The sequence below is a fragment of the Triturus cristatus genome, chromosome 4_2, assembly GCF_964204655.1.
Source record: "Triturus cristatus chromosome 4_2, aTriCri1.1, whole genome shotgun sequence".
Lineage (NCBI taxonomy): Eukaryota > Metazoa > Chordata > Amphibia > Caudata > Salamandridae > Triturus > Triturus cristatus.
Window position 1 is genome coordinate 957,133,821 of NC_140586.1, and position 26,910 is coordinate 957,160,730.

General features: G+C 54.1%; 1 protein-coding gene and 1 long non-coding RNA gene across 2 annotated transcripts in view; both read right to left on the reverse strand.

Annotated features, from left to right (window-relative positions):
- Positions 1-26,910, reverse strand: part of LOC146839104 (uncharacterized) — a 305,124-nt gene that overhangs the window by 195,944 nt on the left and 82,270 nt on the right. The gene's annotated exons all lie outside the window — the stretch shown is intronic.
- On the reverse strand, positions 2,106-2,881 carry LOC146839105 (uncharacterized). The gene is made up of 3 exons (XR_014960783.1): positions 2,821-2,881; positions 2,246-2,315; positions 2,106-2,155 (listed from the first exon to the last, which is right to left on the reverse strand). It is a non-coding gene; the product is annotated as an uncharacterized LOC146839105 (long non-coding RNA).

Sequence of the window (26,910 nt, forward strand, 5' to 3'; positions counted from 1 at the left end):
GCTTTATTATTAAATAGTTTTAAGTGTTTTGTGGAAGTAGTTATGTTGTAATAAGTGTGTATTGATTGATGTTTTAGAAGTTAGGGTGTTAGTAATAGTTTGTATACGGTTTTATAATTAACGTTGTGTTCCGTGTTTGTGGCTTTGTTAGTGTTTTGGTATTTCGGTGTGTTAAAGTTTTATAGTGTTTGAATAACGTTTGTAGTGAGGTTTGTACGTGCGTTTTGTGTGTTTGTGGGTGGGTGGGAATGTTTGTTTCTGTTTTGTAGGTTTTACGGAGAAGATATTTTCGTCGGTTTCAAACACCTTATTTTTTTAAAGGAAGTGTGTATTAGTTGTGTTCACTAATGTTTATTTAACACTTCCTTTATTGTTCGGGTTTCCAGGAGCGGTTATTTACCTTTTTTATATTTTTCGGGATTTTTATGGTTAATGGATAGTCATTTTTTGGATAACTATGGATTTTGAACTCCCTGGATTTATTTGGAAGGAATGTTATTATCCCATTGGAGATACTACACAGGTAAGTTTATTTAAATATTTTTATTGTTGGTGGCGAAACCTTATATATTTAATATTGTTGTTGTGTACTTGGTTTGTTTAATTATGTTGTCTAAATATATGTCCATATAATTCATGTATATATTTTAGACCACATAATTAAATAGGTGATATAATAAAGTGGATTATTTATGTTGTGATAGTTGTTTTAGTAGAATTGTGGGTTAATATTTAGAAAAGGGTTTAGAAGAGAGTTTGAGCTATATTATTTAAGTACTCAAGTCCTCTTGTGGATGGGTATAGCTGTTCCTGTTGTTGTAGGTAATTATACATTTGAGTAGTTTGTCTAGACTGTTTTGGTTTTAATTGTAGGACAGATTGTTGCATTCTTAATTCTTGGAAACTTTGTTCCTTTTGTATGGCAATTAGTAGTTTTTGTAGTGTTGGAGTTGTTCTCCCAGTAGAAGTTAGGAATGCATTATGCCAGCCCTCGACGGCGTTGTTAGTTTTGGCTTGTTGGTTGAGTGTACTTACATATACATTCCACCAAGGTATTTGGAACTTGACGTCTATGGCCTGATCTGTGCAGTCTCCCCACCCAGGTATCCTCAAAATAATCTAACAGGGGAGATAACTTTACTTCATTTTGTTTGTAGAATGGACTTTCTAATGAAAGATTGTAATGTTCTGCAACATCTGTGGTTGGTACATAAGCTAGGGCTGTTAGAAGTTTTATTTGATGTGCAAAACTTATGTTAGTGGCGTATTCTACACTTAGTGAAGATTTTTGTAAATGTCTCCATATACATTGGTTAAGATGGAAGTAACATCCTTGGATAGCTGTATGGGGGTACAGTTTTAGAATGGAATTTATCATGGCTTGCTCAAAGTCTATGATAATTGTTTGAGGGTAAAAATCATTAGATTCTTGTTTTACTTTTCCTAGCATTTCATTATATGTTGTGTTTTGTTTGTTAGGTAATAGTGCATAAAGGTATGGAAGTGTTGTGATATTGACCGTGTATTGTGTAAAGCTGATAGAATGGTTTTGGGCATATTGTAAAGGTGCCATCCATCATCCATGTTTGGCATTGTTGCAGTTTAGTTATATTGTTTGCAGTAGCAAACATTATGATTCTTTTTTCTGGGCTTTTGTTATCAAAAAAAATAAAAGATTCATTATTGTGGGTGATACTTAATTCTGGTGGAATGATGATCTCTTGAAAAGTTTTAGGGGATGGTATAGTTGTCGTGGTTGCTTTTTTGGTCCTAGCAATAGTTCTTTTTATAGAAGCAATTGATGGTAATTGGCCTCTTGCTTCTTTGGGCACTCTAGGTAATAGTTCTTTTAGGATTACACTTGTAGCAGTTTGTGAACCTGTGCTTAATTCTTTGATATTTTCAAGAGTTGATCTGACTTCTATTTCAGAGAGATTGGGTGGATGGTTATGCTCTCTTGTATATAGTACAGTTGTTTCTCTTGTTGTTGCTCGGCCGTAGCATTTGTTAGAATAATATTTAGTACACTTCCAGTTCACTTTTCGGTCCGTCTGCTTTTCTTGGGTGTATATGTAACCCATGTAACACAATAGGAATTTTCCTTTCTGCGAAGTTATAAATTGGGCTTCTTCTGTCATCGTGATGTGTTACAATTCTGGAAAAAATATATATGAAAATATATGCTATAGTACTTTATATCTTTATATGAAATTAGCAAAAAAGCATTTTTTTTATATATACTTACCAAGTCTTTTTTGTTGTATTTGAATGAAGATGTTGTTTGTCGCAAAAATGTTGTTTAGTTGATTTAGTCTCTGAAAGTTAAAGAACATTTATTGTTGTGGTTGGTTTAGTTTTTTAAGTGGGGTGGTATTGCTGTTTGGTATAGACTATATTTTTATTGAAGAAACTTATTTTATTGTTTTACAAATTAACAATTCAAAAAACATTCCCCCACCTTCATCTGTCCCGGAAGTACCACACATTTATCATCAAGACCAATTATTCAGGAGAATGAACAACCTTTCCACCCAGTTCTCTACCCCCCCCCCTCCCCCACCACATGTCAATGTACCCCCGTCTCCTACCCCTCTTACTATGTGCCCCTCCTGCCTAATAAATAAGATGCAGTAGCCTAACCTCTCACTAAGCAAACAGAGCCTACCCTCATGCCCAGTGGTATAGACTATAGGTGTTAATTTATACAGGTTTTTTACAATTTAAAAAAGAGAACATGGATTTGTTTAGGGGTTTAGGATGTTTTGGGGTTTGAGTAGGATTTAATTAATATTTTATAAAGTATTTTGATAGTATACTTACTTTTTAGTGAGTCTTTTCTGGCAATCTTCAATATTTTCTTTAGCTGTTTGGAGTAATATCTGTAGTGGAAACATAAAGAGATGGAATATATAAGTTAGTTATTTATTTGAGTAAAGATAAATTAGTGTTTTAGTTTAATTTGGCAGTTTAGTTAGAAAAGAATATTTACTTACGTTTTTAGAATAGTAATAGGATGTAGGTTTCTTCTGTTTAGTAGAGCTTCTTCTTCGTTCAATGCTTTGGTTTAAGGCACCGTGGAACACTTGTTTTAATTGGTTTATATAGTGGTTTCAAATTGTTTCTTGAATGTTAACTGGTTGTTTTCTGTATGTGGCCTTTCTATTGGATGGTTTGAATTTTTTTTAGTTAATTGGTTTCCTTTTATGGAAAATGCTAAGTAAGAGTATATTTAGTTTTAAAGGAGGAGAGTTTTAAATTATTATATATAAAAAGATTGTTTATAATGTGTACTAATTTTATTTAAATGTGTTCGAAATGCCAATGTGATAATTATTTTAGTTTTTTTTTATTATGTTGTTAAATATAGAGATCGCTATAAATGTTATGTTTATGTTTAAGTAGAATCTCATTTGAAAATGTATGTTTTGGTAAAATATTGTCTTTATGTTGTTGAAAGTATTGGTTTTATTAGTATTAGAATTGTCGATATATTTAAAAAAACGATATTATTGATGTCTATATTTTGGTTATCGATATTTGTGACATGTGTCATATTTATTAACTTATGTCGATATTTAGTATTTCGATATTAATGTGTGCGATATTTGTGTGATCGATATAATTGTATTACGATATTGTAGTGTCGATATTAGTGTAGTTTTTTAAATAAGTATACAATGTCGATATTTTTGATGTCGATATATTTGTTGCGATATTTGTGTAGTTCGATAATGTGTCTGTCGATAATATGTCAGAGATCCCTTGAGGAGTTGGGTGATGATTCTGGCATAGAGCACGTTGCAGTAGTTCAGCTGGCTGGTGACGAGGGCTTGTGTGGCGTTTTTTTTGGGTGCTGACGGGGATCCATTTGAAGATTTCTCAGAGCATGCAGAGGGTGTAGAAGCAGGCGAGAGGGACTGCATTGACCTGGTCATTTATGGTGAGTTTGCTGTCAAGGGTTGTGCAGAGGTTGCGGGCATGGTCAGTTGGGGTGGGAGTGGGTCTGAGTTTAGTGGGAGGTGTCGTCCCACAGGGAGGTGTTATTCCCGAAGATCAGCACTTCTGTCTTTGTCCATGTTGAGCTTCAGGCCTTGGTCCTCATCCAGTAGGCGACACTCGCCATGGCGTTGTGTAAGTTTGTTTTGGTGGTGGTGGGGTGTTCCGTTAAAGCATGGGTACTCACAAACTTTCTCTCAGGGGCCAAATTTACAGTGTGGTTTGAGGCCGAGAGTGGCACCGGTGGGGGCGGGCTCAGTGAGAGAGGGGTCGGGGCTAGAGTGAAAAAAACTGACCATGAGGTTGAACACAGGCCCCTGCAGCGGGCGCCTTTGTCCACTGAGCCACCAGACCTGGCATACACACATCTCTCTCTCTATCTCTCTCACTCTCTCTGTCTCCCTCCCTCTATCTCTCCCTCCCTCCCTCTGTCTCCCTCCCTCCCTCTGTCTCCCTCCCTCTCTCTGTCTCCCTCCCTCTCTCAGTCTCCTTCCTTCCTTCCCTCCCTCTCTCTATCTCTCCCTCCCTCCGTTTCCCTCTGTCTCTCTCCCTCTGTCTCCCTCCCTCTGTCTCCCTCCCTTTGTCTCCCTCCCTCTGTCTCCCTCTGTCGCCCTCCTCCCTCTGTCTGTCTCCCTCTGTCTCCCTCCTCCCTCTGTCTCCCTCCTCCCTCTGTCTCCCTCTGTCTGTCTCCCTCTGTCTGTCTCCCTCTCCCTCCCTCGCTCTCTCTGTCTCCCTCGGTCTTTCTTCCTCCGTCCCTCTCTCTGTCTCCCTCTGTCTGTCACCCTCCCTCTCCCTTCCTCCCTCGGCATCTGTCTCCCTCTGTCTCTCTCCCTCCCTCTGTCTCTCTGTCTCCCTCTGTCTGTCTCCCTCTGTCTGTCTCCCTCTGTCTCTCTCCCTCTGTCTCTCTTCCTCCCTCCCTCTGTCTCCGTCCCTCTATCTCCCTCTGTCTGTCATCCCCTGTCTCCCCCTGTCTGTCTCCCCCTGTCTGTCTCCCTCCCCCTGTCTATCTCCCTCCCTCTGTCTGTCTCCCTCTGCCTGTCTCCCTTCTCCCTCCCTCTGTCTCTGTCTCCCTCTGTCTGTCTCCCTCTCCCTCCCTCTGTCTGTCTACCTCTCCTTGCCTCTGTCTATCTCCCTCTCCCTCCCTCTGTCTCCCTCCCTCCCTCTGTCTCCCTCCCTCCCTCTGTCTCCCTCCCTCCCTCTGTCTCCCTCCCTCTCTCTGTCTCCCTCCCTCTATCTCTCTGTCTCCCTCCCTCTCTCTGTCTCTCTCCCTCCCTCTCTCTGTCTCTCTCCCTCTCTCTCGCTCCCTCCCTCTGTCTCTCTCCCTCCATCTGTCTCCCTCCCTCCCTCCCTCTGTCTCCCTCCCACCCACCCTCTGTCTCCCTCCCTCCCTCTGTCTGTGTCTCCCTCCCCCTGTCTGTGTCTCCCTCCCTCTGTCTCCCTCCTCCCTCTGTCTGTCTCCCTCCTCCCTCTGTCTGTGTCTCCCTCCCTCTGTCTGTGTCTAACTCCCTCTGTCTCCCTCCTCCCTCTGTCTGTCTCCCTCCTCCCTCTGTCTCCCTTCCTCCCTCCCTCTCCCTCCCTCCCTCTCCCTCCCTCCCTCTGTCTCCCTCCTCCCTCTGTCTCCCTCTGTCTGTCTCCCTCTCCCTCCCTCCCTCCCTCCCTCCCTCGGTCTCTATCTCCCTCTGTCTCTCCCTACCTCTGTCTCTCTGTCTCCCTCTGTCTGTCTCCCTCTGTCTGTCTCCCTCTGTCTCTCTCCCTCCCTCTCTCAGTCTCTCTCCCTCCCTCTGTCTCTCTCCCTCCATCTGTCTGTCTCCCTCCCTCTGTCTCCCTCCCTCCCTCTGTCTGTCTCCCTCCCTCTGTCTGTCTCTTTCCCTCTGTCTGTCTCTTTCCCTCTGTCTGTGTCTAACTCCCTCTGTCTCCCTCCTCCCTCTGTCTGTCTCCCTCCTCCCTCTGTCTCCCTTCCTCCCTCCCTCTCCCTCCCTCCCTCTGTCTCCCTCCCTCTGTCTCCCTCCTCCCTCTGTCTCCCTCTGTCTGTCTCCCTCTGTCTGTCTCCCTCTCCCTCGGTCTCTGTCTCCCTCTGTCTCTCCCTCCCTCGGTCTCTTTCTCCCTCTGTCTCTCCCTACCTCTGTCTCTCTGTCTCCCTCTGTCTGTCTCCCTCTGTCTGTCTCCCTCTGTCTCTCTGTCTCCCTCCCTCTGTCTCCGTCCCTCTACCTCCCTCTGTCTGTCTCCCTCTGTGTGTGTCTCTCTGTCTGTCTCCCCCTGTCTCCCACTGTCTCTCTCCCCCTGTCTGTCTCCCCTGTCTGTCTCCCTCCCTCTGTCTGTCTCCCTCTGTCTGTCTCCCTCTCCCTCCCTCTGTCTCTGTCTCCCTCTGTATGTCTCCCTCTCCCTCCCTCTGTCTGTCTACCTCTCCCTCCCTCTCTCTGTCTCCCTCCCTCTCTCTCTCTGTCTCCCTCCCTCTCTCTGTCTCTCTCCCTCCCTCTCTCTGTCTCCCTCCCTCTCTCTCTCCCTCCCTCCCCCTGTCTCTCTCCCTCCCTCTGTCTGCCTCCCTCCTTGTGTCTCCCTCCCTCCTTGTGTCTCCCTCCCTCTGTCTCCTTCCCTCTGTCTCCTTCCCTTCCTCTGTCTTGCTCCTCCCTCTGTCTGTCTCCCTCCCTCTGTCTGTGTCTCCCTCCCTCTGTCTCCCTCCTCCCTCTGTCTGTCTCCCTCCTCCCTCTGTCTGTGTCTCCCTCCCTCTGTCTGTGTCTCCCTCCATCTCCCTCCTCCCTCTGTCTGTCTCCCTCCTCCCTCTGTCTGACTCCCTCCTCCCTCTGTCTGACTCCCTCCTCCCTCTGTGTGTCTCCCTCCCTCTGTCTGTCTCTCTCCCTCTGTCTGTCTCCCTCCCTCTGTTTGTGTCTCCCTCCCTCTGTCTCCCTCCTCCCTCTGTCTGTCTCCCTCCACCCTGTCTGTCTCCCTTCCTCCCTCCCTCTCCCTCCCTCCCTCTGTCTCCCTCCCTCCATCTGTCTCCCTCCTCCCTCTGTCTCCCTTCCTCTGTCTCCCTCCTCCCTCTGTCTCCCTCTGTCTGTCTCCCTCTGTCTGTCTCCCTCTCCCTCCCTCCCTCGGTCTCTGACTCCCTCTGTCTCTCCCTCCCTCGGTCTCTTTCTCCCTCTGTCTCCCTCTGTCTGTCTCCCTCTGTCTGTCTCCCTCTGTCTCTCTGTCTTCCTCCCTCTGTCTCTACGTCCCTCTACCTCCCTCTGTCTGTCTCCCTCTGTGTGTGTCTTTCTGTCTGTCTCCCCCTGTCTCCCACTGTGTATCTCCCCCTGTCTGTCTCCCCCTGTCTGTCTCCCTCCCTCTGTCTGTCTCCCTCTGTCTGGCTCCCTCTCCCTCCCTCTGTCTCTGTCTCCCTCTGTATGTCTCCCTCTCCCTCCCTCTGTCTGTCTACCTCTCCCTCCCTCTCTCTGTCTCCCTCCCTCTCTCTCTCTGTCTCCCTCCCTCTCTCTGTCTCTCTCCCTCCCTCTCTCTGTCTCTCTCCCTCCCTCTCTCTCTCTCTCCCTCCCTCTGTCTCTCTCCCTCCCTCTGTCTGTCTCCTTCCTTGTGTCTCCCTCCCTCTGTCTCCCTCCCTCTGTCTCCTTCCCTTCCTCTGTCTCCCTCCTCCCTCTGTCTGTCTCCCTCCCCCTGTCTGTGTCTCCCTCCCTCTGTCTGTCTCCCTCCTCCCTCTGTCTGTGTCTCCCTCCCTCTGTCTGTGTCTCCCTCCATCTCCCTCCTCCCTCTGTCTGTCTCCCTCCTCCCTCTGTCTGTCTCCCTCCTCCCTCTGTCTGTCTCCCTCCCTCTGTCTGTCTCCCTCCCTCTGTCTGTGTCTCCCTCCCTCTGTCTCCCTCCTCCCTCTGTCTGTCTCTCTCCTCCCTGTCTGTCTCCCTTCCTCCCTCCCCCTCCCTCCCTCCCTCTGTCTCCCTCACTCCCTCTGTCTCCCTCCTCCCTCTGTCTCCCTTCCTCCCTCCTTCTCCCTCCCTCCCTCCCTCTGTCTCCCTCCTCCCTCTGTCTCCCTCTGCCTGTCTCCCTCTGCCTGTCTCCCTCTCCCTCCCTCTGTCTCTGTCTCCCTCTGTCTGTCTCCCTCTCCCTCCCTCTGTCTGTCTACCTCTCCTTGCCTCTGTCTGTCTCCCTCTCCCTCCCTCTGTCTCCTTCCCTCCCTCTGTCTCCCTCCCTCCCTCTGTCTCCCTCCCTCTCTCTGTCTCCCTCCCTCTATCTCTCTGTCTCCCCCATCTCTCTGTTTCTCTCCCTCCCTCTCTCTGTCTCTCTCCCTCCCTCTCTCTCTCTCCCTCCCTCTGGCTCTCTCCCTCCATCTGTCTGTCTCCCTCCCTCTGTCTCTCTCCCACCCTCTGTCTCCCTCCCTCCCTCCCTCTGTCTGTGTCTCCCTCCCTCTGTCTGTGTCTCCCTCCCTCTGTCTCCCTCCTCTCTCTGTCTGTCTCCCTCCTCCCTCTGTCTGTTTCTCACTCCCTCTGTCTGTGTCTCCCTCCCTCTGTCTCCCTCCTCCCTCTGTCTGTCTCCCTCCCCCTCTGTCTGTCTCCCTCCCTCTGTCTGTCTCCCTCCCTCTGTCTGTGTCTAACTCCCTCTGTCTCCCTCCTCCCTCTGTCTGTCTCCCTCCTCCCTCTGTCTCCCTCCCGCTGTCTCACTCCTCCCTCTGTCTCCCTCTGTCTGTCTCCCTCTCCCTCCCTCCCTCCCTCCCTCGGTCTCTGTCTCCCTCGGTCTCTCCCTACCTCTGTCTCTCAGTCTCCCTCTGTCTGTCTCCCTCTGTCTGTCTCCCTCTGTCTCTCTCCCCCCTCTCTCTGTCTCTCTCCCTCCCTCTCTCTCTCTCTATCCCTCCCTCTGTCTCTCTCCCTCCATCTGTCTGTCTCCCTCCCTCTGTCTCCCTCCCTCCCTCTGTCTGTCTCCCTCCCTCTGTCTGTCTCCCTCCCTCTGTCTGTGTCTAACTCCCTCTGTCTCCCTCCTCCCTCTGTCTGTCTCCCTCCTCCCTCTGTCTCCCTTCCTCCCTCCCTCTCCCTCCCTCCCTCTGTCTCCCTCCCTCTGTCTCCCTCCTCCCTCTGTCTCCCTCTGTCTGTCTCCCTCTGTCTGTCTCCCTCTCCCTCCCTCCCTCGGTCTCTGTCTCCCTCTGTCTCTCCCTCCCTCGGTCTCTTTCTCCCTCTGTCTCTCCTTACCTCTGTCTCTCCTTACCTCTGTCTCTCTGTCTCCCTCTGTCTGTCTCCCTCTGTCTGTCTCCCTCTGTCTCTCTGTCTCCCTCCCTCTGTCTCCATCCCTCTACCTCCCTCTGTCTGTCTCCCTCTGTGTGTGTCTCTCTGTCTGTCTCCCCCTGTCTCCCACTGTCTCTCTCCCCCTGTCTGTCTCCCCCTGTCTGTCTCCCTCCCTCTGTCTGTCTCCCTCTGTCTGTCTCCCTCTCCCTCCTTCTGTCTCTGTCTCCCTCTGTATGTCTCACTCTCCCTCCCTCTGTCTGTCTACCTCTCCCTCCCTTTCTCTGTCTCCCTCCCTCTCTCTCTCTATCTCCCTCCCTCTCTCTGTCTCTCTCCCTCCCTCTCTCTGTCTCTCTCCCTCCCTCTCTCTCTCTCTCCCTCCCTCTGTCTCTCTCCCTCCCTCTGTCTGTCTCCCTCCTTGTGTCTCCCTCCCTCTGTCTCCCTCCCTCTGTCTCCTTCCCTTCCTCTGTCTCCCTCCTCCCTCTGTCTGCCTCCCTCCCTCTGTCTGTGTCTCCCTCCCTCTGTCTCCCTCCTCCCTCTGTCTGTCTCCCTCCTCTCTCTGTCTGTGTCTCCCTCCCTCTGTCTGTGTCTCCCTCCATCTCCCTCCTCCCTCTGTCTGTCTCCCTCCTCCCTCTGTCTGTCTCCCTCCCTCTGTCTCCCTCTCACCCTCTGTCTCCCTCCCTCCCTCCCTCTGTCTGTGTCTCCCTCCCTCTGTCTGTGTCTCCCTCCCTCTGTCTCCCTCCTCTCTCTGTCTGTCTCCCTCCTCCCTCTGTCTGTTTCTCACTCCCTCTGTCTGTGTCTCCCTCCCTCTGTCTCCCTCCTCCCTCTCTCTGTCTCCCTCCCCCTCTGTCTGTCTCTCTCCCTCTGTCTGTCTCCCTCCCTCTGTCTGTGTCTAACTCCCTCTGTCTCCCTCCTCCCTCTGTCTGTCTCCCTCCTCCCTCTGTCTCCCTCCCTCTGTCTCACTCCTCCCTCTGTCTCCCTCTGTCTGTCTCCCTCTCCCTCCCTCCCTTCCTCGGTCTCTGTCTCCCTCGGTCTCTCCCTACCTCTGTCTCTCAGTCTCCCTCTGTCTGTCTCCCTCTGTCTGTCTCCCTCTGTCTCTCTCCCTCCCTCTCTCTGTCTCTCTCCCTCCCTCTCTCTCTCTCTATCCCTCCCTCTGTCTCTCTCCCTCCATCTGTCTGTCTCCCTCCCTCTGTCTCCCTCCCTCCCTCTGTCTGTCTCCCTCCCTCTGTCTGTCTCCCTCCCTCTGTCTGTGTCTAACTCCCTCTGTCTCCCTCCTCCCTCTGTCTGTCTCCCTCCTCCCTCTGTCTCCCTTCCTCCCTTCCTCTCCCTCCCTCCCTCTGTCTCCCTCCCTCTGTCTCCCTCCTCCCTCTGTCTCCCTCTGTCTGTCTCCCTCTGTCTGTCTCCCTCTCCCTCCCTCCCTCGGTCTCTGTCTCCCTCTGTCTCTCCCTCCCTCGGTCTCTTTCTCCCTCTGTCTCTCCTTACCTCTGTCTCTCTGTCTCCCTCCCTCTGTCTCCGTCCCTCTACCTCCCTCTGTCTGTCTCCCTCTGTGTGTGTCTCTCTGTCTGTCTCCCCCTGTCTCCCACTGTCTCTCTCCCCCTGTCTGTCTCCCCCTGTCTGTCTCCCTCCCTCTGTCTGTCTCCCTCTGTCTGTCTCCCTCTCCCTCCCTCTGTCTCTGTCTCCCTCTGTATGTCTCACTCTCCCTCCCTCTGTCTGTCTACCTCTCCCTCCCTCTCTCTATCTCCCTCCCTCTCTCTGTCTCTCTCCCTCCCTCTCTCTGTCTCTCTCCCTCCCTCTCTCTCTCTCTCCCTCCCTCTGTCTCTCTCCCTCCCTCTGTCTGTCTCCCTCCTTGTGTCTCCCTCCCTCTGTCTCCCTCCCTCTATCTCCTTCCCTTCCTCTGTCTCCCTCCTCCCTCTGTCTGCCTCCCTCCATCTGTCTGTGTCTCCCTCCCTCTGTCTCCCTCCTCCCTCTGTCTGTCTCCCTCCTCTCTCTGTCTGTGTCTCCCTCCCTCTGTCTGTGTCTCCCTCCATCTCCCTCCTCCCTCTGTCTGTCTCCCTCCTCCCTCTGTCTGTCTCCCTCCTCCCTCTGTGTGTCTCCCTCCCTCTGTCTGTCTCCCTCCCTCTGTCTGTGTCTCTCTCCCTCTGTCTCCCTCCTCCCTCTGTCTGTCTCCCTCCTCCCTGTCTGTCTCCCTTCCCCCCCTCTCCCTCCCTCCCTCTGTCTCCCTCCTTCCCTCTGTCTCCCTCCTCCCTCTGTCTCCATTCCTCCCTCCCACTCCCTCCCTCCCTCTCTCTTCCTTCCTCTGTCTCCCTCCTCCCTCTGTCTCCCTCTGTCTGTCTCCCTCTGTCTGTCTCCCTCTCCCTCCCTCCCTCGGTCCCTGTCTCCCTCTGTCTCTCCCTACCTCTGTCTCTCTGTCTCCCACTGTCTGTCTCCCTCTGTCTGTCTCCCTCTGTCTCTCTGTCTCCCCCCGTCTCTCTGTCTCCTTCCCTCTGTCTCCGTCTCTCTACCTCCCTCTGTCTGTCTCCCTCTGTCTGTCTCCCTCTGCCTGTCTCCCCCTGTCTGTCTCCGCCTGTCTGTCTCCCTCCCTCTGTCTGTCTCCCTCTCCCTCCCTCTGTCTGTGTCTCCCTCTGTGTGTCTCCCTCTCCCTCCCTCTGTCTGTCTACCTCTCCCTCCCTGTCTCTGTCTCCCTCCCTCTCTCTCTCCCTCCCTCCCTCTCTCTGTCTCTCTCCCTCCCTCTCTCTGTCTCTCTCCCTCCCTCTCTCTCTCTCCCTCCCTCTGTCTCTCTCGCTCCCTCTGTCTGTCTCTGTTAGAAAAGGTAGACGGACCGGGAGGGCCGGCCGGGGTCAGGGGGAGAGGTCTCCGGGGAGAGCCGTCTCCAGCGATCGTACAGACAAGTAACTTCCCCCCCACAGACAGATATCACACACGGATAAGGTTCAGTGTTCTTTATAGGTACTTAGTTATGATACGGTAGAATGGTACAAGGAGGTCTGGACGCAGGGGTCCCCTCGATTAGAGTCTCGTAAGGTAGGGAAGGGGGTAGCGGGTCAGTCTATTTACCAATCAGGTAGTTCGGATGAGATGATGATGAGCTCACAATCCTCGAGCTTGGTGGTTAGGTGGTACGGTCCGCGGCAGCGCCAGCAGGTCCCGGTAAGGATGGTCGATACAACGGGCCGCGGCAGCGCCAGCAGGTCCCCGGAAGATGTACGGTCCGCGGCAGCGCCAGCAGGTCCCGGTGAGGATGGTCGTTACAACGGGCCGCGGCAGCGCCAGCAGGTCCCAGGAAGATGAGGGTTGCAGAAGGCCGCGGCAGCGCCAGCAGGCAGGACGATGGTTCACAAGAGCGGGCTACGGCAGCGCCAGTAGACCGTCAGGGTTGAGTTCACTCGGTGTCTCTCGACTCCAGGATACAACTGCCTTCCTGCTCCGGAGCTGCCTCAGTTATAGGGCTGGTGCCCTTTGATGTCCGGACCCTCGCACTTGGAGGTCGGAGGGTCCGGGATGAAGGTGTCCAGACACCCAGCAGGGGGTGGAACCAGCGCCTGGGGGAGCTGGAGGCGATCGGCACCTGGCGGGGGAAGAGCTCTTGACACTTCGTTCTCCCATTGACCTGCCAAGTAGTCCGCTCACCTCCTGGGTGGATGGTGGTGCCGGGATGTCGGGGCCGGCCAGGCCCGGGGTTAGGGTCGAGGTGAGGCCACGCGGCCGCGTGGTGCAGGGCCCAAGATGGCGGCTCGACCCGGCCGGGGAAGCCGGTGGGGCTGGACCCCGTGATGAGTAGGGGTCCGAGGGCAGAGGGTCCGTCGGGAGACGGCGTACAGGGGCTTGTCACGGGGGTATGCCTGGTGGGCCGGAGCTCGGGCCCTGTCGTGCGGGGAGGGAGCAAGCCCTCTGTGTGGCCTGTCCAACATGCGTCCCCCCCAGCTGAAGGCGGGGAGAGTCACCCATCTCCTTGGGGACTCTCTTCGTCGAGGCGGAAAAAGCGGGACAGGCCATCCGCGTTGGCGTGGTCTTGGCCTGGCCGGTGCTCCACAGTGAAGTCCATTCCCTGCAGGGAAATGGACCAGCGCAAGAGTTTTGGGTTCTCCCCCCGCATCTGCATCAGCCATTGCAGGGGTCGATGGTCGGTTTGTACCCGGAAGTGGGTACCGAAGAGATAGGGTCGGAGCTTTTTGAGGGCCCACACCACTGCAAATGCCTCCCTCTCGATGGTGCTCCAACGCTGTTCTCGGGCCAGGAGACGTCGACTGATGAAGGCCACCGGCTGGTCATGACCTTCGGGGTTCAGCTGAGAGAGGACGGCCCCGATGCCGTGGTCGGAGGCGTCGGTCTGCACCACAAATTCCCAACTGTAATCGGGGGCCTGGAGCACCGGGGCGGTGCACAGGGCGGCCTTCAGCTCCTCGAAGGCCGCTTGACAGTCAGGAGTCCAGTGGACCCGCTTCGGTTGAGTCTTGGATGTGAGTCCCGTGAGGGGCCCCACGATGCTGCCGTAGTCCTTCACGAACCGCCGGTAGTAGCCGGTGAGCCCCAAGAAGGCTCGGACCTCGGTCTGGGTGACGGGGGGCTGCCAGGACTGGATGGCAGCAATCTTAAGTTGCAGTGGGGCCACCAGCCCGCTTCCCACTTGGTGCCCAAGGTAGGTCACAGACCCTTGGCCAATTTGGCACTTGCCGGCCTTAATGGTGAGGCCGGCCCGCTGGAGGGCTTGGAGGACCTCTTGGAGGTGACGGAGGTGGTCGGACCAGTGGCGGCTGTATACAGCGATATCGTCCAGGTAGGCAGCGCTGAATTCTTCGAGCCCTGCCAAGACCTGGTTCACAAGGCGTTGGAATGTGGCGGGGGCATTCTTCATGCCAAAGGGCATGACCTTAAATTGATAGTGGCCATCGGGGGTGGAGAAGGCTGACCGTTCCTGAGCCCTGGGTGTGAGGCCGATCTGCCAATAGCCCGCCGTTAGGTCGAAGATACTAAGGTAGCGGGCGGCCCCCAGCCGGTCGATCAGCTCGTCTGCTCGGGGGATGGGATGAGCGTCGGTCCGGGTGACAGCGTTCAAGCCCCGGTAGTCGACGCAGAATCTCAGTTCAGGGGCGGTGCCGGGGGCAGCGGCCTTGGGAACTAATACAACCGGACTGGCCCAGGGACTGTCCGAGGGCTCGATGACCCCGATCGTGAGCATCTTGGCCACTTCCTCCTGTATGCAGGCCCGTACCCGATCTGGTACGCGGTAGGCCCGGTGCCGGACAGGGGGACTGTCCCCGGTGTCTACGTCGTGCAAACACCAAGGGGTGACCCCGGGGGTGAGGGAGAACAGGGCAGCGAACTGCAGCAGGAGGTCCCGGCAGTCCTGGCGTTGCTCCGAAGTGAGGGCGTCAGAGAGCCGGACCCCATCCACGGAGCCGTCCTTCTCCTGAGTCTTTAAGAGATCCGGGAGGGGCTCGGAGTCTTCTTCTGTACCACTGTCTGTCGCCATCAGGAGGCTTAGTTCGGAGCGCACAAAGTGTGGTTTGAGCCGGTTGGTGTGGAGGACCCGCAGGGGGTTCCGGGTGGACCCCATGTCGATGAGGTAAGTGACGGGGCTTTTACGCTCGACTACTTTGAAGGGCCCCGTCCACTTGTCTTGCAGGGCACATGGTTCGGTGGGGGACATCACCCATACTTGCTGGCCAGGCTCGAATTCAACGGAGGAGGCATTGTGATCATACCACCTCTTCATGTCCTCCTGACTGGCCTCGAGGTTCGCCTTGGCCAGCTCCCTGAAGCGCCGGGTCTGGTTTCGTAGGGCCAGGATGTATTTGAAGACGTCGGGAGGGGTCGTTAAGGGGGCCATCTCCCAACCTTCCTTGACTAGGCTGAGGGGCCCTCGCACAGGGTGCCCGTACAAGAGTTCGAAAGGGCTAAAGCCGAGGGACTTCTGGGGGACTTCTCGGTAGGCGAAGAGGAGGCACGGGAGCAGCACGTCCCACTGGCGACGGAGAGGCTCTTCCAATCCCCCAATCATCCCCTTGAGAGTGCGGTTAAAACGCTCCACTAGTCCGTTCCCTTGGGGGTGATAGGGGGTCGTGAATCTGTAGGTGACCCCGCATTGTTGCCAGAGGGACTTCATGTATTTAGATATGAAATTCGTACCTCGGTCGCTGACGACTTCTCGGGGGAAGCCTACCCTGGAGAAGATCCCCATCAGGGCCCGGCCAACCACCGGAGCTGTCACTGTCCGTAGGGGCACCGCCTCGGGGTAGCGGGTGGCATGGTCCACGAGTACCAAGATGAACCTGTGTCCTTGTGCCGTGCGGGGGTCCAGAGGCCCCACAATGTCTATCCCCACCCTCTCGAACGGGGTGGTGACCACAGGGAAGGGTTGCAGAGGGGCCTTCAGCTTCCGACCACTCTTCCCGCTGGCTTGGCACGTGGGGCAAGATCGGCAGTGGTTCAGGACGTCATTCCTCATTTTTGGCCAGAAAAAGTGGGTCACCAGGCGACTGTATGTTTTGTCTTGGCCCAGGTGTCCAGCCAGGGGGACATCGTGGGCCAGGTTGAGCAGAAAGTCTCGGAAGCGGAGCGGTACCACCAGAACTCGACCGGCCCCCAGCTTGGCGATTCTTTGCTCGCTGTAGAGCAGGTCGTTGTCCCAGTAGACCCAGTGGGTTCCGGTGGTGTCCCCTGCGTTTTGGGTATCGGCTTGTTGGCGGAGTCCCTCGAGGGAGGGACAGGTCTTTTGTTCCTGGCGGAACTGTTCTTGGGTGGGCCCCCCCTCTTGACGCCACTGAGCCAGATCCGGAAGGTCCTGGTGTTGTGCGTCTGCTTCGATAGTCGGGTCCGGGAGGTCGGACTCGCCGTTGTCCTCGACGGGGGCAACCGGGGGCGGAGGTGCTGGCCATTCGGTTTCTTTTGATCGGGGGGTGGCACGGGCGGCCATGGATCGGGTGGTTATGCAGGCCCAGTCCGGGAGGCCCAGCATCCCCAGGTGCTCTCTTTTCTCGACGGTGGCCCACGGGGAACTCTCGAGGTCATTCCCCAGGAGGCAGTCCACGGGGGCATCGTCCCGGACCGTCACTTTCAGTAGGCCGGAGACCCCTCCCCATTCAAACGGGACGCAGGCCATCTTACACATACTCTCAGAGTTATCTGCCGAGCGGACGGGGCAGAGAATGTTCGGCAGGATCTGCTCGGGCTTCACCAGATGACAGCGGACGGCCGTCACGCTGGCGCCGGTGTCTCGCAAGGCCTCGGCTCTCTGTCCATTAATGGTCACCCACTGACCGTATTTTCTGGTGTTGGCGGGTAGGGGAGCCCGCGGAACCATGTCTCTTCCCCCTAGGCATGCCAGGACCATGGCGGCCGGTTCCCACCCTTGCTGGGCCGGCTCGTACTCTTCGGGTCCCTCCGATGATTGCTCTTCCCCTAGGGCCACGGCCGCTACCTGGCGGGGCTTGGGTGTTTGATTTAGCGGGCAGTTCGGGTCATTGGCGTAGTGGCCTAGTCGCTGGCACCGGTGGCACGTGACGTTGGCTCGGTACCCAGGCCGCAACGGGGGGTTGCCCCGGCCGGCCGGAGGCGGGGTGCTGGCCACGGGTGTTGCTGGTAAGGCGTCTCTCCCTCGCCCCTGGCCCCCTCCTCCTCCCCGAGGATGGTGCTGGCCTTGGTTGCCTCTGTTCTGGTCGTGGGGCCCTCTCCGGCCCACTCGGGTGCTTTCCCACCGGTCAGCTTCGGCGGCGAGCTGCCGGGGGTCGGTCAGCTTACTGTCGAGTAGGTGCTGCCTGAGCTCGACGAAACAGTTGTTTGACAGGTGCTCCCATACCATAAGGTTGAAGAGTTGTTCGTAAGTGGTGACCTGACTTCCCTTGATCCAACCTTCGAATGCCCGGCTGAAATAGTTCACGTATTCTACCCAAGTTGTACCTGGGATCCTGGTGCAATCTCTGAACCTCTGGCGGTACATCTCGGGCGTGAGGCCGTAGCGGGTGAGGAGGGCAGCCTTCATGTGGTCGTAGGACGACATTTGGTGATCGGGGAGCTGCAGCAGGGCATCGCGACCCTCGTTGATAAATCTCCCCCAAAGTCCGGCTCCCCAATCACTCCGGTCGATCCGGTGGGAGGTCATTGCGATCTCATAGGCTTTAAACCACTGTTGTATGTCGTCTTCTCGGACATATTCGCGGACAACATCCTTGGGGATGTGAACTTTTTTCTCACTTGGCCCCGGGGTGTGTGGTCGCTCAGGCACCCCCAGTTCCTTATTCTGTTTGCGCAGTTCTATTTCCGCTAGCCGGCGCTCGTGCTCGAGCGTTATTTTTTTCTCTTCCAGTTCTCTCTGTCTCTGCTTTTCTTCTCGTTCCTCTCGAAGCCGCATATGCTCGAGGTTGAGTTTCTGTTCAGCTAACTTGAGTTCCCCATCCATCTTGAGTCGTGCCATCTCCAACTCGTGTAATCTGACTCTGTCTCTTTCTCGGATCTCCTCTTGCGGGAGGCCCGTTCCCCGCTCCTCGGGAGCCGTGGCGTTCCCCTCTGGTGTGATGCTGGTTTGGTCTGGTGTGACGCTGCTTTGGTCGGCGGGTCCTGTGACCCCCGTTTCTGTCCATGACTCCAGAGCGCGCTTTAGATCATCCTTTGTACTCAGGCCGGTGGTAGCAATGCCAAGTTCTATGCAAAATTGTCTCAGTTCGCGGTGGTTGTATTCTTCTAATTTCTCCATTTGGAATTTCTCGGTGGAGCTGCTATCTTTGGTCGACATCGTGCTTATGTCGTGGGGTGAGCTACTTTCTGTACGATTACGCGTTGATTCGGATCGCGCCGCTGGCCACCAATGTTAGAAAAGGTAGACGGACCGGGAGGGCCGGCCGGGGTCAGGGGGAGAGGTCTCCGGGGAGAGCCGTCTCCAGCGATCGTACAGACAAGTAACTTCCCCCCCACAGACAGATATCACACACGGATAAGGTTCAGTGTTCTTTATAGGTACTTAGTTATGATACGGTAGAATGGTACAAGGAGGTCTGGACGCAGGGGTCCCCTCGATTAGAGTCTCGTAAGGTAGGGAAGGGGGTAGCGGGTCAGTCTATTTACCAATCAGGTAGTTCGGATGAGATGATGATGAGCTCACAATCCTCGAGCTTGGTGGTTAGGTGGTACGGTCCGCGGCAGCGCCAGCAGGTCCCGGTAAGGATGGTCGATACAACGGGCCGCGGCAGCGCCAGCAGGTCCCCGGAAGATGTACGGTCCGCGGCAGCGCCAGCAGGTCCCGGTGAGGATGGTCGTTACAACGGGCCGCGGCAGCGCCAGCAGGTCCCAGGAAGATGAGGGTTGCAGAAGGCCGCGGCAGCGCCAGCAGGCAGGACGATGGTTCACAAGAGCGGGCTACGGCAGCGCCAGTAGACCGTCAGGGTTGAGTTCACTCGGTGTCTCTCGACTCCAGGATACAACTGCCTTCCTGCTCCGGAGCTGCCTCAGTTATAGGGCTGGTGCCCTTTGATGTCCGGACCCTCGCACTTGGAGGTCGGAGGGTCCGGCATGAAGGTGTCCAGACACCCAGCAGGGGGTGGAGCCAGCGCCTGGGGGAGCTGGAGGCGATCGGCACCTGGCGGGGGAAGAGCTCTTGACACTTCGTTCTCCCATTGACCTGCCAAGTAGTCCGCTCACCTCCTGGGTGGATGGTGGTGCCGGGATGTCGGGGCCGGCCAGGCCCGGGGTTAGGGTCGAGGTGAGGCCACGCGGCCGCGTGGTGCAGGGCCCAAGATGGCGGCTCGACCCGGCCGGGGAAGCCGGTGGGGCTGGACCCCGTGATGAGTAGGGGTCCGAGGGCAGAGGGTCCGTCGGGAGACGGCGTACAGGGGCTTGTCACGGGGGTATGCCTGGTGGGCCGGAGCTCGGGCCCTGTCGTGCGGGGAGGGAGCAAGCCCTCTGTGTGGCCTGTCCAACAGTCTCCCTCCTTGTGTCTCACTCCCTCTGTCTCCCTCCCTCTGTCTCCCTCCCTTCCTCTGTCTCCCTACTCCCTCTGTCTGTCTCCCTCCCTCTGTCTGTGTCTCCCTCCCTCTGTCTCCCTCCTACCTCTGTCTGTCTCTCTCCCTCTGTTTGTCTCCCTCTGTCTGTCTCCCTCTGTTTCTCTCCCTCTGTCTCTCTGTCTCCCACCCTCTGTCTCCGTCCCTCTATCTCCCTCTGTCTGTCTCCCCCTGTCTGTCTCCCTCTGTCTGTCTCCCCCTGTGTGTCTCCCTCCCTCTGTCTGTCTCCCTCTGCCTGTCTCCCTCTCCCTCCCTCTGTCTCTGTCTCCCTCTGTCTGTCTCCCTCTCCCTCCCTCTGTCTGTCTACCTCTCCTTGCCTCTGTCTGTCTCCCTCTCCCTCTGTCTTCCTTCCTCTGTCTCCCTCCCTCCCTCTGTCTCCATCCCTCCCTCTGTCCCCCTCCCTCTCTCTGTCTCCCTCCCTCTATCTCTGTCTCCCTCCCTCTATCTCTGTCTCCCTCCCTCTCTCTGTCTCTCTCCCTTCCTCTCTCTGTCTCTCTCCCTCCCTCTCTCTCTCTCCCTCCCTCTGTCTGTCTCCCTCCCTCTGTCTCCCTCCCGCCCTCTGTCTCCCTCCCTCCCTCCCTCTGTCTGTGTCTCCCTCCCTCTGTCTCCCTCCTCCCTCTGTCTGTGTCTCCCTCCCTCTGTCTGTGTCTCTGTGAGAAGTTGGCCTGGCATATGCTGGTCACTAGTTATAGACAACCTTTTAAAGAAAGCTATCTTAGTGGTAGCTGTGGAGAGCAGCCTTCAGAGTAAGTCTCTGAGGAATGTAAAGCAGCTTGTTTATATAATCTCTTGAATTACCAAATGAAAAGCCACCACACAGGTATCTATATAAAATATATATGTATTTATTTCTAGACACACTCTACTAATCTCTTTATGAGATTAGAAGTCAGGAACATATGCACAAATCTATGTTTCACAACAAATTAAACACTAATATGGCTGGGGCCCTAGGGGCGTACCAGACCATATACTAAAAAAGAGGTATAAGAATATCGACCTGAGAAGGGAGAAGGCCTAGAGCCTTCAGAAGCGCCGGGGTTCACTAATACACCCAAGGCAGGTAAGTAAAGGACCCACAGGAGACGCATGCAGTGTGAAAACACAGCCGCGAATCCCATTAGACTTCAATGGAGCAAGTCGCGGTTGGAATTTTAAAGTTCTAGGGCACTTCGGGAGAGTCTACAAGCAAGTCACTTACAGGGTAAGTAGTTCGAGAGCCAACACACACAGGAGCACAGGAGTGCACAAGTTACCTCACCCAGGGAAGCCGGGTGCATAGGTGTCTTTTAGTGTCGGGTCGCAGCGTCGTTTTCAATGGAAGCCAAAGAAGATTTGCTGCTTGCGAAGACAGGAGAAGTGTCCGGTGGAACCCAAGGCGGATTCTGAAGAAGGAAGACCTGAAAGCAGAGGAGACAGTGTTCAAAGTCACTTGCCAGTGACCCGGGCCCCAGAAGATGGATGCCCACAGTTGTCGGGTGGTTTCAGGTGATCACGGGTGTTTTGACTCTTCAGCCAAGAGGTCCAGGAGGCGTCGACGATGACTAAGAGCTGGATTCGGAGTGTCCCAGGATGTCTGCAGTTTACTGAGGTGTCGGCAACTGGCTTGGAGCCAACAAGCCTTGGCAACAGCAAGTCTCGTGGAAAGTGAAGAAAGTCAGCAGTTCAGACCAGCAAGGTCTGAGGGACTCACCTAGCGACGGTAAGTTAGGGCAGGCCTGGAGAAACCAGGGGAGCCCTTTGGTTTGATGAAAAAGTCTTCAGGGGACCCACAAGCCAACCGACAAGGGATCACGAAGACGCCTCGGGAGGATTCACTTCACAGGAGTCCACGGACACTCGGGACGAGGTAGGCCTCTGATTTTCGGTGAAAATCCTGCTGGAGGCTTGGACCACACATGGTCCAATGCACAAGTTCGTAGAATGTCGTGAAGGGATTGCACTTGACAATAGTGCACAGTCCCCGGGTATTGCTGTTCCTCGCCACTCGTGGGGTCCACTCGCCTCAGCTTTGCTAGGGGCTCATAATGACCATCGAGAAGTTAGGAAATCCACTTCCGGGGCTGCAGGGACTTCGGACTACGGCAGGAGTGGGAAAGTTTGCGACCATTGATGTAAAGTTTTGGTGCCTGCCAAGTCACTCCTTGACTCCAAGGGAGATTCTTCAGTCTTCCAAAGGTAGTGGAACCTCGAAGGGCCAGGATTCTTCTTGTAAAGCGTCATCCAGGGATATCTAATTTGCAATGGCAAGGGTTCCCTATCTAATACTAAAAGAAAGGGAGGGACTAGCTCTATGACCACTCCTATGGGAGAGTTAGGGGAGTGGGTAGTTACACCCACTTCCCTTTGTCCAGTTTCGCGCCAGAGCAGGGGCAGGTAGCCCCTGAACCGGTTTGAGCTGGCATATGCACAGAGGAGCCTACTGCTCCCCCAGTGCAGGACTTCAAAGCACTCTAGGAGTGCACCCATGCACGCCCCAATACACTAAATCCTGTCTGGAAGATGGTTACACCTCCCTGTGACAGGATGCCTATTGTTGGGCTCCTCCACTGTGAGTTTCAGTCAGCAGCAGGAGGGTAGCCCAGTGTCTGTGCTGGTGGCATCCATTTTGTGATGTCAGGGCTCTTTCAGGATTCTACCGTGTTTCCACAGTAGGTACATGTCTATCCCTCTAGAAGGGTGGGATCATACTCCCACACCAGTTACTGGTGTGGGGGTATGATTCCAAGATGTTTGACACCAAACACGACATGTTTTGATGTAGCCATCCCAAAGTTAGAATTTACCGCTAGGTTATAATGCACTTAAGAGTATATGGTTTAACCGCATCCACAAACAGCCACAGAGAATAGACTCGGCCAGCTGCAGAGAGGCCCTGCTCAGGCAGGGGCACCCCCTCACATGGAAACCAAGCAACCTGCCCTCAGGATTGATAGGGCCTGCCTTAGGGGTGACTGATAGGTTTATATGTGTGTGTAAGATGAGATATAGGGAACCTATACCTCAGTGAGGAGTGCTAACACTACCTCACCCAGGCTGCAGTAGCAGACCTGTGGTGTCAGATTTAGTCTGCTTCCCAGGGGTGGCATAATACATGCTTCAGCCCCTGGTAGGCCTGTGAAGTACCTATGCCCTTGGTACCTAGGGAACCATATACTAGGGGCTCATAAGGCACCACAGTATCCAATCACTAGTGCATCTAATATGCACACCAATCATTTAAGGGAGTAAGCAGATAGGCTGGGGTCCTGGATAGCAGGATCCCAGCCAGACTAGTCAAAAACCATCAAGACACCAGGAAAAAAGTGGGGGCAACCATGCAGTCAGATTCCACCTTCCTACATAACCCGCCCAAACGAAAGGAGATAAGGCTAACCTTGTCCAGATAAGCCTTTATTTCCTGAGTGGCCATATAAGGAAGAACCTGCACTAGCATGGTTGCTCTCTGTCTCATGGTCCACTTGGGAAATCCTACCCCAGGGGGTTCTAGAGTAGAATTAGAAGCTCAACAAACTGATATTTGAACTCCCCCCTCACCCCTATAACACCCTTAAGGTCCTGATGAAAGCACCCCCGACCCTGTGGGGCGAATAAAGGGCTGAAACATGTCGACCCACCACTTGGACTGATTGTGCAGTGGACACATCATACGCCCGCTCTGCACAGCTTTCCCCCCCTTTTATTCTTTCCCATGCACCAGACAATAATAAAACATACAGTCTAGATAGCATGAGGAAATATCTCCACCCATTTTAACACACTTTTTCACTGAACACGAGCACTTTACCTTATTTTTTATCTCTGATCACTACTGCAAATATCCAGTGGTTCCCTCCGGGTGGAGGAAGCATAAATAAAACCCAATGATGATGCTGTCACGTTATTTAGGCGGAGAATCAAGATATACCGCCACACGAACCACCTAAACGTGAATGAGGGTTTTTTAAGGAATAGTTGAAGAACCATATAGCCCTGGAAGGTGAATGGATCACATCTCCTTCTATCTCCCTCCAACTTGATTGATTACACGTTCTAGTTTCTCCAAAGTCTAGGAAAATTACCTGTATTGTGTTTTGGTACAGTAGCAGGCTGGTGGGGTGTCTGAGTCTGGAAGTGAGGCCCTATTTGGGGTGGTCTCAACTTCCTCAGGACACTGGTCACCATGGAAGCCTTTCTGTCCATGACTGTGTCATATCTGGCCCTAAGGGTCAACCTCTGGCTGCCTACAGCTGGGGGTTGGGCCCCTCTGGTTGGAATAGTGGAGGGCATTGGAATGTTTGGGGCAACTATGTCCCAGGTCTCCCTGTGCCCAACAGAGTCCATCTGTGGGATACCTGTACATAGGGGTAAGGGGGATCCCTCAGTATATAGAGGAATATTCACCTGGCTAAAACTACTCTGCTGGGTGTCCCTAATCTGTTGATGAGGGGGTTCCCCTGGACAGGGGCCCACTAAGGGTCCACTGACCTCCCTGACCTCTGCAGCCCTGGGCTGACTGAGGAAGGGCAGAGAGGGGTAGGATACCTGCTCCAGACTGGGTACCACCTAGGAAGGATCCCCTGCCATCAGAGATGTGGCCAGGACAGGCCTGACCACTTCTGGGGCAGTTACTTCATAAGGGGCAGGGTCAGTTCCCTTAGTAAGCTGACCCTTACCTTTAGTCTGGCGGGGGAGAACTGTTCCTCACCCCCTATGCTCTCTGTTTGGGTGGACTGATCCATTGTTTCAGGCTTCACTCCCCTTCATTTCTCCTGGGGTGGAGGTGAGCCCCTCAGGGTCTCATCCACTCTCTCAGGGATGCCTAACATTCTTAAATGGGCATTGTGATCCACCTCAGCCCAGGCTGAGATTTCCAGATCATTCCCCAGTAGACAATCTACAGGCAAGGTTTGGAACACTGCCACTCTCTTTGGGCCAGTGACCCCTTCCCAGCTGAGATTTACCACTGACATGGGATGGTCTGTCCTAATTCCATCAATGTTGGTCACCTTGTACCTAAACTCAGGTAAAAGCTGTTCTAGGGGCACTAGTCTCGTTGTCACCATGGTGACACTAGCCCCTGTGTCCCTGTAGGCCACAGCCTTCTGACCATTGATCTTGGACTCTTGTCTGTACCTGCCCAAAGTATTGGGACTCATGGTAAAGTTGGCAAACCCCATGCCACCATCACAGACTAGAGCTGCTTGTGTAGGGGACCTGGGTAGGCCAGAGTCCACCTGAGTTCCCCAAGAAAACCCAACTAAGATTTTGGGTGCACTCCCACCACCTGGGGGATTACTACTGGTAGTAACAGGAGGTGTTGGAGCTGCAGTGGGAGGAACATTTTCTTTATTGCCATTCTTTGGACAGCTGGAGTCAGTTTTCCAGTGGCCAGGTTGCTTGCACACAAGGCAATATGGTTTCTTAGTGGAAGAGGAAGGATTTTGGGACCCACCCCCCAGAACTGGATTTTTGGGGCCCGTCAGAGGACTTTTCTGTTTTATTATCCCCATCTTTCTCTTTGGGCTTAGTGGAATTGTTAGACTTGGGGGTCTCTGGTTGGCGCAAGGTTGTCCTTGTGTCAAGCAGGAACCCTCTCCTCTATGTCAGGGCGCAGGATAACCCCCTTGTGAATGACCCTTGCTCACCCTCTAGGTGCGTGGCGTGAGCAGCCAAGGCGATTCCTCAGGCGTTGTTGGTTAAGCACTTACTATCACACACACAGTAAATACATCAATCTCCCCAGAAACGGACACCAGACTTGGATATGTAGAAAAATTCGCTTCTTTATGTAAAAATAGGTATATATATCTCAGCAGACTTATCACAAGACCAATCACGTTTTCGCTATGCCACCAGGTTGTAAAGCAGGCAAATGTTCTTTGTTTGCAGGTTCAAATTAGATACTTTGTAGTCTCTCGCAAATGTTACTTGTGGTTCCAGTACTTACAGAGATCGGCTCCTGCGAACGGGGAAATAAGGCGTTGCGGGCCCCGAGCCCGATACTGGAATTCTTAAGAACGTGTAGTTGCTTTTGGGAGTCGGCACGGGAGGGTGCGACTCAGCAGTGATGGGGGCACCTTTGGATCCTCTTGAGCAGGTGCGTGTAGTCAGGCAGGCGCGGCCCACGACCCTCAGCACAGCAGTGCGGGGGTCTCCTCAGCGGGGGCGGCGCGGCCCGATCTCAGGTCGAGATCGCGAAGCGGGGTCACAAGGCACGGTCCGTGCAGCTGGGGACCCGGAGGGGGATCACGATCGTCGGACAAGAATTCCGGCGGGAGTGGCGATAGCGCTTCAGCGCGCTCCAATAGCAGGCGGTGGCAGAGGTGCCGGCGGCCTAGCCCGGGGTAGAGAGCGGCTCCGGTCGGAGCGAGGCTCTCAAGGGGGCAAAGGCAGGCAGGCTCCCGAGTGTCACAGCCCTAGGAGGGGCGATGAGGGGCGCAGTCTTCCTCAAGCGGGATACTCACACGGCTCGAGTTGCAGGACGAGCAAAGGCACAAAGAACCCACTGGTCCTGGGGTTCTGTTCAGGGGGCAAGCTCAGATCAAGCCCTTGGAGAATGTTTAAAGCACAAAGCAGCAAAGTCTTTTCAGCAAGTCGCTTCCTCTCCTTTCTCAGCAAGGCAAGCAGCAGGCCAGTCCTTCCAGCGTCTTCTTCTCCTTCTAGTCGGGCAGAGGTTCTTTGTGGTAAAACAGGATTCTGATTTCTTAGGAGCCAGGCTCCTACTTTTATACCGTGATTCTTTTGTTCCTTAGCGCCAGGGGGCCTGGGCCTGGCCCAGTCCAGTTCTGGAGTACTTTGTTATGGTGACTCTGCTCTTTTCTTTCAGCAGCAGGGCAGAGACATCAGCCGCTCCACAGGGGGCGGCGCCGGCTTTGTGGTGGCAGAGCATAGGTCTATTCAAGAGTCAAGGTGTACTCCTCCCACCCACCCTGGTGTCATCTCTCTACCCACCACCTGGCAGCCAACCTGTCTCTGGGGATTCCCCAACCCTGCTCCTTACTGTTGCTAGGCAGAACACACACACACAGCAGAGGCGGACTGAAATGGCCAGGTCAGTAAATACTAACTTTCTAAAAGTAGCATTTACAAACCCAGGATATTAAAATAAACTTGACTACAAGAAGTATTTTATTATTCTGAGTTCAGGCATACTAAACTTGATATTCTACCATGCTCTATGAGTCCACTGGGGTCACAGCGTGTAGTGACTCCAGCAGCCCATTCTGGCCTATGGAGAGCAGGTAGCCTTCAATAGTGAAAAACGAAAATGGCTGTAATTCACTACTAAGACATGCCACACACATCAGGGCATGTCCTACCTTATGCCTACAATGCACCCTGCCCTTGGGCCTACCAGAGGGGTGGCTAATATGTAGGTAAGGGAAGGTTTAGGGACTGGCAAGTGGGGGCACTTGCGCAGTCCGCGCGACAGTCCCAGACTGCACGCAGAGTCTGCGGTGGCAGACCCTAGACACATTTTACAAGGCTGCTTTCTGTGGGTGGCGCAACCAGCGCTGCAAGCCCACCAGCAGCATTGGCATTCACAAGCCCTGGCACCCCTGGTGCACTTTACTGGGGACTGGCAGTAAATCCAATAAACCACTCATGAACATCAATTACAGGTACACTTTACCTAGGGAGCACTTGCACTGCGGCACGGATTAGCCGTGGCGCAGTGCCCTGAGCGAACAACACCAGCAAAACATCGAGGCACACCATCAAAAAAGTGGAAGGGAAACTCACGCCAAGGT